Source organism: Ranitomeya imitator, chromosome 3 (assembly GCF_032444005.1).
Source record: "Ranitomeya imitator isolate aRanImi1 chromosome 3, aRanImi1.pri, whole genome shotgun sequence".
In the NCBI taxonomy this organism is placed as follows: Eukaryota; Metazoa; Chordata; class Amphibia; order Anura; family Dendrobatidae; genus Ranitomeya; species Ranitomeya imitator.
The window spans coordinates 281,271,236-281,287,019 of record NC_091284.1 but is presented as its reverse complement, the minus strand read 5'-3'; positions in this window follow the sequence as shown (position 1 = coordinate 281,287,019).

Sequence of the window (15,784 nt, the reverse complement as noted above, 5' to 3'; positions counted from 1 at the left end):
GAGTTTCATCATCAGATGCGTACTGCGCTGTGGTCACCGGAGGCACTGGCCCACCTGCCTCTTCAGAGTCAGAGAGAAAAAGGTGTTGGGCATCACTGCACACTGCCTCTTCTTCCATTTCTCCAATGCTGCTTGGCTGGCCCCCTGTTTCCAAGCCAAGAGATTCAGAGAACAGAAGTAGAGACGGCTCCTGTCCTGGGCTCTCTGACTGCCTGGCCAATTTGGCAGGTGGTGAAGAGACAGATGGCTGCTCTCCAGAGGATGTGGCACTAACTGAAGTCGATGCCGAGGCGTTAGCTGCCATCCACCCGACAACGGCTTCAATTTGGTCTTCACGCAGCAGCGGTGCACGGCGCTCTCCGACAAAGCTGCGCATGAAGGACTGTTCCCTGCTGAAACTGAGTGACGACGAGTCACCGGCGCCCGCAGCAGGCACAGAATCACCACGTCCTCTCCCTGCTCCTCTCCCTGCTCCGCGCCCACGCCCACGTGCCTTACTCCCTGCCCTCTTCATCTTGGTTGACAGATAAAGATAAGCAGAAAAGTACTAAGGCCTTAGTGTGCTTATTCCTGTAATGCTCCTCCTAACAGGTGTAAGAAACACTAATGTTGTAAATTGTGGACTAAACTTTATTATTTTTCAAATGTGGCCTACACAAGTGTTAAGTTGTGTTTGGTGAACTTAACTTTTTTTTTGGTGCAGATCGGGCTACAGAGCTAGTTTAAATCACACGGAGACCGTGCAGACAGCCGTAAACGGCGCTGCAAGGCCAAAAAACCCTCCTCTAGGTTATCCTATATAGTGTTTTTCCACTATTTAGCTGGATACAAGTGGAAAGACACTAATAGGAATTTTTTTTTTCAAATTTTAAACTGGCTGCACTATTTGAAAAAAAGGAAATTGTTTTTCAAGGTATGAGGCAGTAACGCACCCTGAGCTGAATCCAACCGGCTATGGCTGCACACAGACTACAGGGCGAGCTGCGCTCACACAGAGACCGTGCAGACAGCCGTAAACGGCGCTGCAAGGCCCAAAAAAACCCCTCTAGGTTATCCTATGTAGTGTTTTTCCACAATTGAGCTGGAGACTGGTGGAAAGACACTAATAGGAATTTTTTTTTTTCAAATTTTAAACAGGCTGCACTATTTCAAAAAAAGGAAAATTTTTCTCAAGGTATGAGCCAGTAACGAACCCTGAGCTGAATCCAACCGGCTATGGCTGCACACAGACTACAGGGCGAGCTGGGCTCACACGGAGACCGTGCAGACAGCCGTAAACGGCGCTGCAAGGCCAAAAAACCCTCCTCTAGGTTATCCTATATAGTGTTTTTCCACTATTTAGCTGGATACGAGTGGAAAGACACTAATAGGAATTTTTTTTTTCAAATTTTAAACAGGCTGCACTATTTGAAAAAAAGGAAAATTTTTCTCAAGGTATGAGCCAGTAACGAACCCTGAGCTGAATCCAACCGGCTATGGCTGCACACAGACTGCAGGGCGAGCTGGGCTCACACGGAGACCGTGCAGACAGCCGTAAACGGCGCTGCAAGGCCCTAAAACCCCCCTCTAGGTTATCCTATGTAGTGTTTTTCCACAATAGAGCTGGAGACTGGTGGAAAAACACTAATAGGAAATTTGAGAAAAAATGTGCAGCAGGCTGCACTAAGAGCAAAAAAGAACAACTGTGTGAGGCAGTGTGAACCCCCCCTGAGCTGAATACAACCGGGTATATGGCTGCACACAGACTACAGAGTGAGCTGCACACACACACACACACAGAGACCTTGCAGAACGCTGTTAAAACAGCGCTGCAAGGCAAGAGCAAGGTGAACAGTGAAGAACACACAGCGTTTTGCTAAATTAGCCTTTGGAAAGGAAAATAAAGCAATTAGCAAGCTCAACTGGCCCTCAGTTAGAACACAGCGTCCTGTCCCTAACTGAAATCACAGCAGAGTGAGCGCAAAATGGCGGCAGCGCTTTTTTATAGTGCAGAGTGACATCATTTCAGCAGCCAATCCCAGCCTTGCCAGTACTTACATGCCCACCATGCTAAACAGGATGTGCCCACACTTTCATTCATTCCTCATTGGCTGCTGCGTTCAATTTGAATTCTGGGAACTTCCGATTCCGGTATCCTATACGCGGGAAGTATCGGAATTCGGTATCGGAATTCCGATACCGCAAATATCGGCCGATACCCGATACTTGCGGTATCGGAATGCTCAACACTAGTCCCTAATACTCCACCTGATACCCCAACACTGAGACGCTGCTGCCGTATGTGTCCCTATTACTACACCTGATAGCCCAATACTGAGCCACTGCTGCCGTATGTGTCCCTATTACTGCACCTGATACCCAAATACAGAGCCGCTGCTGCCGTATGTGTCACTATTACTGCACCTGATAATCCAATACTGAGCCGCTGTTGCCGTATGTGTCCCTAATACTACGCCTGATAGCCCAATACTGAGCCGCTGCTGCCATACGCGTCCCTATTGCTGCCCTGATACCCCAACACTGAGCCACTGTTGCCATACGTATCCCTATTACTTCACCTGACACCCCAACACTGAGACGCTGCTGCCGTATGTGTCCTTAGTACTGCACCTGATACCCAATACTGAGCCGCTGCTGCCGCATGTGTCCCTATTACTGCACCTGATACCCCAACACTGAGCCACTGCTGCTGTATGTGTCTCTATTACTCCACCTGATAACCCAATACCGAGCCGCTGCTGCCGTATGTGTCCCTATTACTGCACCTGATACCCCAATACTGAGCCGCTGCTGCCATATGTGTCCCTATTACTGCACCTGATACCCCAATACCGAGCCACTGCTGCTGTATGTGTCTCTATTACTGCACCTGATACCCCAATACTGAGCAACTGCTGCCGTATATGTCCCTATTACTGCACCTGATACCCCAATACTGAGCCACTGCTGCCGTATATGTCCCTATTACTGCACCTGATACCCCAATACTGAGCCGCTGCTGCCGTATATGTCCCTATTACTGCACCTGATACCCCAATACTGAGCCACTGCTGCCATATGTGTCCCTATTACTGCACCTGATACCCCAATACTGAGCCGCTGCTGCCGTATGTCCCTATTACTGCACCTAATACCCCAATATAGAGCCGCTGCTGCCGTATGTCCCTATTACTGCACCTGATACCCCAATACTGAGCCGCTGCTGCTGTATGTGTCCCTATTACTGCCCCTGATACCCCAATACTGAGCCGCTGCTGCCATATGTGTCCTTATTACTGCACCTGATACCCCAATACTGAGCCGCTGCTGCCGTATGTATCCCTATTACTGTACCTGATATACCCCAATATTGATCCGCTGCTGCCGTATGTGTCCCTATTACTGCCCCTGATACCCCAATACTGAGCTGCTGCTGCCGTATGTGTCCCCATTACTGCCCCTGATACCCCAATACTGAGCCGCTGCTGCCGTATGTGTCCCTATTACTGCCCATGATACCCCAATACTGAGCCGCTGCTGCTGTATGTGTCCCTATTACTGCCCCTGATACCCCAATACTGAGCCACTGCTGCCGTATGTGTCTCTATTACTCCACCTGATACCCCAATACTGAGCCGCTGCTGCTGTATGTGTCCTTAATACTGCCCCTTGTACCCCAATACTGAGCCACTGCTGCTGTATGTGTCCTTAATACTGCCCCTTGTACCCCAATACTGAGCCGCTGCTGCCGTATGTGTCCCTATTACTGCCATTGATACCCCAATGCTGAGCCGCTGTTGCTGTATGTGTTCCTATTTTTGCACCTGATACCCCAATACTGAGCCGCTGCTGCCGTATGTGTCCCTATTACTATACCTGATATCCCAATACTGAGCCACTGCTGCCGTATGTGTCACTATTAGGGTTGAGCGAAACGGATCGTTCATTTTTAAAAGTCGCCGACTTTTGGCAAAGTCGGGTTTCATGAAACCCGATCCGACCCTTGTGTGGGGTCGGCCATGCGGTACGCGACTTTCGCGCCAAAGTCGCGTTTCAATGACGCGAAAAGCGCCATTTCTCAGCCAATGAAGGTGGACGCAGAGTGTGGGCAGCGTGATGACATAGGTCCTGGTCCCCACCATCTTAGAGAAGGGCACTGCAGTGATTGGCTTGCTTTCTGCGGTGTCACAGGGGCTATAAAGGGGCGTTCCCGCCGACCGCCATGTTACTGCTGCTGATCTGAGCCTAGGGAGAGGTTGCTGCCGCTTCGTCAGAAGCAGGGATAGCGTTAGGCAGGGTCCATTAACCACCAAACCGCTTGTGCTGTAGCGATTTCCACTGTAAAACACCACCTTTTGTTTGCAGGGACAGTGGAAGCTACATTTTTTTTCCTCAGCGCTGTAGCTCATTGGGCTGCCCTAGAAGGCTCCCTGATAGCTGCATTGCTGTGTGTATGCCGCTGTGCAAACCAACTGCTTTTTTCAAAGCACAAATCCTGTTGTTCCTTCCTTTCTGCACAGCTATCTTGTTTGTTTGTCCACACTTTTTATTTAATTTGTGCATCAGTCCACTCCTTATTGCTGCCTGCCATACCTGGCTGAGATTACTGCAGGGAGATAGTAATTGTAGGACAGTCCCTGTTTTTTTTTTGTGGGAGATTAAGATTGGCATTTCTGCTAGAGTGCAATCCCTGTGTGTGCCATCTCTCTCACATAGTGGGCCATAGAAAGTCTTTTCATTTTTCTGTTTTTTTTTGTGGGGTTTATAAATTCTCCCTGATAAAAAAAGTACAGTGGGAGATTAATATTGGCCTTTGGGCTTCTGTGCCAGTCCTGAGTGTGCCATCTCTCTCAAATAGTGGGCCATAGAAAGCCTATTAATTTTTTTTTATTGGGTTTCTAAATACTCCCAGAAAAAATCAAAAAAAAAATCAGTGGGAGATTAATATTGCCCTTTCTGCTTGTGTGCCACTCCTCACTCCTGGGTGTGCCATCTCTCTCTCTCAACTAGTGGGCCATAGAAAGCCTATTTTTTTTTTTATTGTATTTCTAAATTCTCCCTGAAAAAATCAAAAAGAAATCAGTGGGAGATTAATATTGCCCTTTCTGCTTGTGTGCCACTCCTGACTCCTGGGTGTGCCATCTCTCTCTTTCAAATAGTGGGCACTGGGCCATAGAAAGCCTATTTTTTTTTTTTATTGTGTTTCTAAATTCTCCCTGAAAAAATCAAAAAGAAATCAGTGGGAGATTAACATTGCCCTTTCTGCTTGTGTGCCACTCCTGATTCCTGGGTGTGCCATCTCTCTCTCTCAAATAGTGGGCCATAGAAAGCCTATTTTTTTTTATTGTGTTTCTAAATTCTCCCTGAAAAAATAAAAAAAAAATCAGTGGGAGATTAATATTGCCCTTTCTGCTTGTGTGCCAGTCTTGACTCCTGGGTGTGCCATCTCTCTCTCTCAAATAGTGGGCACTGGGCCATAGAAAGGCTATTTTTTTTTTATTTGGTTTCTAAATTCTCCCTTAAAAAAATCATTTTATTTTATTTGGTTTCTAAATTCTTCCTGAAAAAATCATTTTATTTTATTTTGTTTCTAAAGTCTCCCTGAAAAAAAAAAAAAATCAGTGGGAGATTAATATTGCCCTTTCTGCTTGTGTGCCAGTCTTGACTCCTGGGTGTGCCATCTCTCTCTCTCAAATAGTGGGCCATAGAAAGCCTATTTTTTTTTTATTGTGTTTCTAAATTCTCCCTGAAAAAATCAAAAAGAAATCAGTGGGAGATTAATATTGCCCTTTCTGCTTGTGTGCCACGCCTGACTCCGGGGTTTGCCATCTCTCTCTCTCAAATAGTGGGCTATAGAAAGCCTATTTTTTTTTATTGTGTTTCTAAATTCTCCCTGAAAAAATCAAAAATAAATCAGTGGGAGATTAATATTGCCCTTTCTGCTTGTGTGCCAGTCTTGACTCCTGGGTGTGCCATCTTTCGCTCTCAAATAGTGGGCACTGGGCCATAGAAAGGCTATTTTTTTTTTTATTTGGTTTCTAAATTCTCCCTTAAAAAATCATTTTATTTTATTTGGTTTCTAAATTCTTCCTGAAAAAATCATTTTATTTTATTTTGTTTCTAAAGTCTCCCTGAAAAAAAAAATCAGTGGGAGATTAATATTGCCCTTTCTGCTTGTGTGCCAGTCTTGACTCCTGGGTGTGCCATCTCTCTCTCTCAAATAGTGGGCCATAGAAAGCCTATTTTTTTTTATTGTGTTTCTAAATTCTCCCTGAAAAAATCAAAAAGAAATCAGTGGGAGATTAATATTGCCCTTTCTGCTTGTGTGCCACTCCTGACTCCTAGGTGTGCCAACTCTCTCAAATAGTGGGCCATAGAAAGCCTATTTTTTTTTTATTGTGTTTCTAAATTCTCCCTGAAAAAATCAAAAAGAAATCAGTGGGAGATTAATATTGCCCTTTCTGCTTGTGTGCCACTCCTGACTCCTGGGTGTGCCATCTCTCTCTCTCAAATAGTGGGCCATAGAAAGCCTATTTTTTTTTATTGTGTTTCTAAATTCTCCCTGAAAAAATAAAAAAAAAATCAGTGGGAGATTAATATTGCCCTTTCTGCTTTTGTACCAGTCTTGACTCCTGGGTGTGCCATTTCTCCCTCTCAAATAGTGGGCACTGGACCATAGAAAGGCTATGTTTTTTTATTTGGTTTCTAAATTCTCCCTTAAAAAATCATTTTGTTTTATTTGGTTTCTAAATTATTCCTGAAAAAATCATTTTATTTTATTTTGTTTCTAAAGTCTCCCTGAAAAAAAAAAAATCAGTGGGAGATTAATATTGCCTTTCTGCTTGTGTGTCAGTCTTGACTCCTGGGTGTGCCATCTCTCTCTTTCAAATAGTGGGCCATAGAAAGCCTATTTTTTTATTGTGTTTCTAAATTCTCCCTGAAAAAATCAAAAAGAAATCAGTGGGAGATTAATATTGCCCTTTCTGCTTGTGTGCCACTCCTGACTCCTGGGTGTGCAATCTCTCTCTCTCAAATAGTGGGCCATAGAAAGCCTATTTTTTTTTTATTGTGTTTCTAAATTCTCCCTGAAAAAATCAAAAAGATGTTAGGTCTCGAGTTCCCGCTTCTGCACAGGGGGAATCTCGAGCCATCTCCGCTGCGGTCTCCCATTCTCATCCAGCCGCAGTGGAGTCTGCTCAGCAAGGACATCGGTCCCAGTGTCTTGCTCAGTCTCACTCTGTACTGAGAGTTACTGCTGCTTCTTCAGCTTCTGCCATTAAAGCCAGTGCTGGTCAGCAGCGAGCGGACTTCTCTGGGACTAAGTCCTTGTCTGCACACACTGAGCATGCCCAGGGCAAGATCTCCCGTTGGAGATCGAGGGTCATGTGCTCAGGCTCTGCAGCACATTCCATTGGTCCTCTTGGCAGGTCTTGGAAGGGCAAAGTTTCTGTGGCCACTTCCTGTGCTGCAACTATATAAACTGCGCATGACCGCACGGCCATGCGCTAGTGTACAATTGTTAATGTGTGTATGTTGTGAGTGCAAGTCGTCCTTGGATACCCCTACCCTATTGAATGTCTGTTCGCGGAAGGTGTATGGTTGCTATCTAGCACCCGACTTAGCCTACAGCACTAATCACACATTACAGCGTCCAGTTGCTGTGACCGCCAGTACGCCGCCGTGCACTTCCTCTGTGCTTTCCTTACCCAAGCCTGGGTGGTTAGTGGCGTTCGTCAGTGCGGCACCGCATGCACTCTTGTGCCTTAAAATTGTTATTGAGTTTCCTTACACACCCAGTTGCGGTGTTGTGCCAGCAAGGGTCTAATCGGACTTCAATCCTAGTTAGGGTTGAGTTCGCTGACTACTTGCTCACGCTCTATGTGCGGTACCGCGGTCCTGTGATGCAACAGGATCGCTTCTTTAACGCTGGGTGAAGTTTAACCCACGTGTGTATACTTATGAGTACTGCCATATAGTCCGTCATTACTTGGCAGCAGGTTCCATCTCTGCACGGTGGACCCCGGGCTGCGAACGCACCATACTTTATCTGTCTTATTATTTGGTGCGTTCCGCTAGCCCTAACAAAAGAAATCAGTGGGAGATTAATACTGCCCTTTCTGCTTGTGTGCCAGTCTTGACTCCTGGATGTGCCATCTCTCTCTCTCAAATAGTGGGCACTGGGCCATAGAAAGGCTATTTTTTTTTTATTTGGTTTCTAAATTCTCCCTTAATAAATCATTTTATTTTATTTGGTTTCTAAATTCTTCCTGAAAAAATCATTTTATTTTATTTTGTTTCTAAAGTCTCCCTGAAAAAAAAAATCAGTGGGAGATTAACCCCTTTCTGCCATTAGACGTACTATTGCGTCCATGTGGGGTGGGCTTTACTTCCCAAGGACGCAATAGTACGTCATATGCGATCGGCAGCGGTCACGGGGGGAGCGCCGCCGATCGCGGCCGGGTGTCAGCTGTTTATCGCAGCTGACATCCGGCACTATGTGCCAGGAGCGGTCACGGACCGCCCCCGGCACATTAACCCCCGGCACACCGCGATCAAAGATGATCGCGATGTGCCGGCGGTACAGGGAAGCACCGCGCAGGGAGGGGGCTCCCTGCGGGCTTCCCTGAGCCCCCCGCAGCAACGCGATGTGATCGCGTTGCTGCGAGGTTCTCACCTCCCTCCCTGCTCCCTCCAGCCCCGGATCCAAGATGGCCGCGGATCCGGGTCCTGCAGGGAGGGAGGTGGCTTCACAGAGCCTGCTCAGAGCAGGCACTGTGAAGCAGCCTGCACTCCTATCAGATCAGTGATCTGACAGAGTGCTGTGCAAACTGTCAGATCACTGATCTGTGATGTCCCCCCCTGGGACAAAGTAAAAAAGTAAAAAAAAAAAATTTCAAATGTGTAAAAAAAAATAAAAAAAAATATTCCAAAATAATGAAAAAAAAAATAAAAATATTATTCCCATAAATACATTTCTTTATCTAAATAAAAAAAAAAACAATAAAAGTACACATATTTAGTATCGCCGCGTCCGTAACGGCCCGACCTATAAAGCTGGCCCACTAGTTAACCCCTTCAGTAAATACCGTAAGAAAAAAAAAAAAAAACGAGGCAAAAAACAACGCTTTATTATCATACCGCCGAACAAAAAGTGGAATAACACGCGATCAAAAAGACAGATATAACTAACCATGGTACCGCTGAAAACGTCATCTTGTCCCGCAAAAAACGAGCCGCCATACAGCATCATCAGCAAAAAAATAAAAAAGTTATAGTCCTGAGAATAAAGCGATGCAAAAATAATTATTTTTTCTATAAAATAGTTTTTATCGTATAAAAGCGCCAAAACATAAAAAAATGATATAAATGAGGTGTCGCTGTAATCGTACTGACCCGAAGAATAAAACTGCTTCATCAATTTTACCAAACGCGGAACGGTATAAACGCCTCCCCCAAAAGAAATTCATGAATAGCTGGTTTTTGGTCATTCTGCCTCACAAAAATCGGAATAAAAAGCGATCAAAAAATGTCACGTGCCCGAAAATGTTACCAATAAAAACATCAACTCGTCCCGCAAAAAACAAGACCTCACATGACTCTGTGGACCAGAATATAGAAAAATTATAGCTCTCAAAATGTGGTAACGCAAAAAATATTTTTTGCAATAAAAAGCGTCTTTCAGTGTGTGACGGCTGCCAATCATAAAAATCCGCTAAAAAACCCGTTATAAAAGTAAATCAAACCCCCCTTCATCACCCTCTTAGTTAGGGAAAAATTAAAAAAATGTATTTATTTCCATTTTCCCATTAGGGCTAGGGTTAGAGTTAGGGCTAGGGTTAGGGCTAGGGTTAGGGCTAGGGTTAGGGCTAGGGTTAGGGCTAGGGTTAGGGTTAGGGTTAGGGTTAGGGCTAGGGTTAGGGCTAGGGTTAGGGCTAGGGGTAGGGCTAGGGTTAGGGCTAGGGTTAGGGTTAGGGCTAGGGTTAGGGCTAGGGTTAGGGCTAGGGTTAGGATTAGGGTTAGGGCTAGGGTTAGGGCTAGGGCTACAGTTTGGGTTGGGGCTAAAGTTACAGTTAGGGTTTAGATTACATTTACGGTTGGGAATAGGGTTGGGATTAGGGTTAGGGGTGTGTCAGGGTTAGAGGTGTGGTTAGGGTTACTGTTGGGATTAGGGTTAGGGATGTGTTTGGATTAGGGTTTCAGTTATAATTGGGGGGTTTCCACTGTTTAGGCACATCAGGGGCTCTCCAAACGCGACATGGCGTCCGATCTCAATTCCAGCCAATTCTGCGTTGAAAAAGTAAAACAGTGCTTCTTCCCTTCCGAGCTCTCCCGTGTGCCCAAACAGGGGTTTACCCCAACATATGGGGTATCAGCGTACTCAGGACAAATAGGACAACAACTTTTGGGGTCCAATTTCTCCTGCTACCCTTGGGAAAATACAAAACTCGGGGCTAAAACATATTTTTTGTGGGAAAAAAAAAAGATTTTTTATTTTCACGGCTCTGCGTTATAAACTGTAGTGAAACACTTGGGGGTTCAAAGTTCTCACAACACATCTAGATTAGTTCCCTGGGGGGTCTAGTTTCCAATATGGGGTCACTTGTGGGGGGTTTCTACTGTTTAGGTACATTAGGGGTTCTGCAAACGCAATGTGACGTCTGCAGACCATTCCATCTAAGTCTGCATTCCAAATGGCGCTCCTTCCCTTCCGAGCTCTGCCATGCGCTCAAACGTTGGTTTCCCCCAACATACGGGGTATCAGCGTACTCAGGACAAATTGGAGAACAACTTTTGGGGTCGAATTTCTCCTCTTACCCTCGGGAAAATACAAAACTGGGGGCTAAAAAATAATTTTGGGGGGAAAGATTTTTTTTTTTTAATTTTCACGGCTCTGCATTACAAACTGTAGTGAAACACTTGGGGGTTCAAAGCTATCACAACACATCTAGATGAGTTCCTTAGGGGGTCTAGTTTCCAAAATGGTGTCACTTGTGGGAGGTTTCTACTGTTTAGGTACATTAGGGGCTCTGCAAATGCAATGTGACACCTGCAGACCATTCCATCTAAGTCCTCATTCCAAATGGAGCTCCTTCCCTTCCGAGCCCTCCCATGCGCCCAAACAGTGGTTCCCCCCCACATATGGGGTATCAGCGCACTCAGGACAAATTGGACAACAAATTGTGGGGTCGAATTTCTCCTTTTACCCTCGGGAAAATACAAAACTGGGGGCTAAAAAATAATTTTTGTGGGAAAAAATTTTTGTTTTATTTTTACGGCTCTCCATTATAATCTTCTGTGAAGCCCTTGGTGGGTCAAAGCGCTCAGCACACATCTAGATAAGTTCCTAAGGGGGTCTACTTTCCAAAATGGTGTCACTTGTGGGGGGTTTCTACTGTTTAGGTACATTAGGGGCTCTGCAAACGCAATGTGACACCTGCAGACCATTCCATCTAAGTCTGCATTCAAATGGCACTCCTTCCCTTCTGAGCCCTCCCATGTGCCCAAACAGTGGTTCCCCCCACATATGGTGTATCATCGCACTCAGGACAAATTGGGCAACAAATTTTGGGGTCCAATTTCTCCTGTTACCCTCAGGAAAATACAAAACTGGGGGCTAAAAAAATAATTTTTGTGGGAAAAAAATTTTGTTTTATTTTTACGGCTCTGCATTATAAACTTCTGTGAAGCACTTGGTGGGTCAAAGTGCTCACCACACCTCTAGATAAGTTCCTTAGGGGGTCTACTTTCCAAAATGGTGTCATTTGTGGGGGGTTTCAATGTTTAGGCACATCAGTGGCTCTTCAAACGCAACATGGCGTCCCATCTCAATTCCTGTCAATTTTGCTTTGAAAAGTCAAACGGCGCTCCTTCCCTTCCGAGCTCTCCCATCCGCCCAAACAGTGGTTTACCCCCACATATGGGCTATCAGCGTACTCAGGACAAATTGTACAACAACTTTTGGGGTCCAATTTCTTCTCTTACCCTTGGGAAAATAAAAAATTGGGGGCGAAAAGATAATTTTTGTGAAAAAATATGATTTTTTATTTTTACGGTTCTACATTATAAACTTCTGTGAAGCACTTGTTGGGTCAAAGTGCTCACCACACCTCTAGATAAGTTCCTTAGGGGGTCTACTTTCCAAAATGGTGTCACTTGTGGGGGGTTTCAATGTTTAGCCACATCAGGGGCTCTCCAAACGAAACATGGCGTCCCATCTCAATTCCAGTCAATTTTGCATTGAAAAGTCAAATGGCACTCCTTCGCTTCCGAGCTCTGCCATGCGCCCAAACAGTGGTTTACCCGCACATGTGGGGTATTGGCATACTCAGGACAAATTGTACAACAATGTTTGGGGTCCATTTTCTCCTGTTATCCTTGGTAAAATAAAACAAATTGGAGCTGAATTAAATTTTTTGTGAAAAAAAGTTAAATGTTCATTTTTATTTAAACATTCAAAAAATTCCTGTGAAGCACCAGAAGGGTTAATAAACTTCTTGAATATGGTTTTGAGCACCTTGAGGGGTGTAGTTTTTAGAATGGTGTCACACTTGGGTATTTTCTATCATATAGACCCCTCAAAATGACTTCAAATGAGATGTGGTCCCTAAAATAAAATGGTGTTGTAGAAATGAGAAATTGCTGGTCAAATTTTAACCCTTATAACTCCCTAACAAAAAAAAATTTTGGTTCCAAAATTGTGCTGATGTAAAGTAGACATGTGGGAAATGTTACTTATTAAGTATTTTGTGTGACATATCTCTGTAATTTAATTGCATAAAAATTCAAAGTTGGAAAATTGCGAAATTTTCATAATTTTCGCCAAATTTCCGTTTTTTTCACAAATAAACGCAGGTACTATCAAATAATTTTTACCATTGTCATGAAGTACAATATGTCACGAGAAAACAGTGTCAGAATCACCAGGATCCATTGAAGCGTTCCAGAGTTATAACCTCATAAAGGGACAGTGGTCAGAATTGTAAAAATTGGCCCGGTCATTAACGTGCAAACCACCCTTGGGGGTAAAGGGGTTAATATTGCCCTTTCTGCTTGTGTGCCAGTCTTGACTCCTGGGTGTGCCATCTCTCTCTCTCAAATAGTGGGCCATAGAAAGCCTATTTTTTTTTTATTGTGTTTCTAAATTCTCCCTGAAAAAATCAAAAAGAAATCAGTGGGAGATTAATATTGCTCTTTCTGCTTGTGTGCCACTCCTGACTCCGGGGTGTGCCATCTCTCTCTCTCAAATAGTGGGCCATAGAAAGCCTATTTTTTTATTGTGTTTCTAAATTCTCCCTGAAAAAATCAAAAATAAATCAGTGGGAGATTAATATTGCCCTTTCTGCTTGTGTGCCAGTCTTGACTCCTGGGTGTGCCATCTCTCTCTCTCAAAGAGTGGGCACTGGGCCATAGAAAGGCTATTTTTTTTTTTTATTTGGTTTCTAAATTCTCCCTTAAAAAATCATTTTATTTTATTTGGTTTCTAAATTCTTCTTGAAAAAATCATTTTGTTTTATTTTGTTTCTAAAGTCTCCCTGGAAAAAAAAAATCAGTGGGAGATTAATATTGCCCTTTCCTGCTTGTGTGCCAGTCTTGACTCTTGGGTGTGCCATCTCTCTCTCTCTCAAATAGTGGGCCATAGAAAGCCTATTTTTTTTATTGTGTTTCTAAATTCTCCCTGAAAAAATCAAAAAGAAATCAGTGGGAGATTAGTATTGCCCTTTCTGCTTGTGTGCCAGTCTTGACTCCTGGGTGTGCCATCTCTCTTTCTCTCAAATAGTGGGCACTGGGCCATAGAAAGGCTATTTTTTTTTAATTTGGTTTCTAAATTCTCCCTTAAAAAATCATTTTGTTTTATTTGGTTTCTAAATTCTTCCTGAAAAAATAATTTTATTTTATTTTGTTTCTAAAGTCTCCCTGAAAAAAAAAAATCAGTGGGAGATTAATATTGCCCTTTCTGCTTGTGTGCCAGTCTTGACTCCTGGGTGTGCCATCTCTCTCTCTCAAATAGTGGGCCATAGAAAGCCTATTTTTTTTTATTGTGTTTCTAAATTCTCCCTGAAAAAATCAAAAAGAAATCAGTGGGAGATTAATATTGCCCTTTCTGCTTGTGTGCCAGTCCTGACTCCTGGGTGTGCCATCTCTCTCTCTCAAATAGTGGGCCATAGAAAGCCTATTTTTTTTTATTGTGTTTCTAAATTCTCCCTGAAAAAATCTAAAAGAAATCAGTGGGAGATTAATATTGCCCTTTCTGCTTGTGTGCCAGTCTTGACTCCTGGGTGTGCCATCTCTCTCTCTCAAATAGTGGGCACTGGGCCATAGAAAGGCTATTTTTTTTTAATTTGGTTTCTAAATTCTCCCTTAAAAAATCATTTTATTTTATTTGGTTTCTAAATTCTTCCTGAAAAAATCATTTTATTTTATTTTGTTTCTAAAGTCTCCCTGAAAAAAAAAATCAGTGGGAGATTAATATTGCCCTTTCTGCTTGTGTGCCAGTCTTGACTCCTGGGTGTGCCATCTCTCTCTCAAATAGTGGGCCATAGAAAGCCTATTTTTTTTTATTGTGTTTCTATATTCTCCCTGAAAAAATCAAAAAGAAATCAGTGGGAGATTAATATTGCCCTTTCTGCTTGTGTGCCACTCCTGACTCCTGGGTGTGCCATCTTTCTCTCTCAAATAGTGGGCCATTGAAAGCCTATTTTTTTTTTTTATTGTGTTTCTAAATTCTCCCTGAAAAAAAAAAAAAAAGTGGGAGATCAATATTGACATTTCTGCTTGAGTGACAGTCCTGAGTGTGTGGCATCTCTCTCATTTGGTGCCACCGAAAACAGAGTGTGTAACATTGTGCCTGATTTTCCTTGCGGTCTCACCCACCTGTAATGGGATATCTAAATCATACTGAAGTTATAGCTCACCGTGTAAGTTGTTTGACAGCAACAAATACCGTTACTTTGGTTACATTTTTAAAACAATGAGGAAGTCTGGTGGAAGAGGTCGTGGCCGTGGGCGTTCATTGTCAGCTGGTAATGATGGTAGTGGTAGTGCAGCATCAGGTGGTTGTGGGAAAAAAAATATTGCACCTAAGCCTGGAGCTGTGGAGCCAGGTTCGTCGTCTGGCTACAGAAGGCCTCAAACGCTCCCTTTTCTGGGAGTAGGAAAACCGCTTTTAAAGCCGGAGCAGCAAGAGCAAGTTTTGGCTTACCTTGCTGACTCAGCCTCTAGCTCTTTTGCCTCCTCTTTTGAAACTGGTAAATGTATAAGCAGCGCGTCGTTAGTGGATGTTCACGGTCAGGGACAAGTCGCTTCCTTGTCCTCTTCAGCAAAAACAACAACAGAGAAGGATGCAGCAGGCGACACAACGGGTTACTCCATGGAGCTCTTTACACATACCGTCCCTGGCTTAGAAAGTGAAGCAGTTAACAGGCCATGCCCATTACAAGTTGAATCTGGAGTGCACTGATGCACAGCCACAGCCAGACTACTATGCTGGTCCTTTGACTCAGACCACAACATTGCCCTCACAGGGTACTGATCCAGAATCAGACCCTGATGAGACTATGTTGCCCCGTCACGAACGCTCTACCACCGACTTACACGGTGACACAGACGAAGTTGCGCACGACCTAGAAGAGGAGGTTATAGATGACCAAGTTGCTGACCCCGATTGGCAGCCATTGGGGGAACAGGGGGCAGGCGGCAGTAGTTCTGAAGCGGAGGAGGAGGGGCCGCAGCAGGCATCAACATCGCAACAGGTTCCATCTGCTGGGCCCGTAGATGGGACAAAACACGTGGCAATGCCAAAAACTGT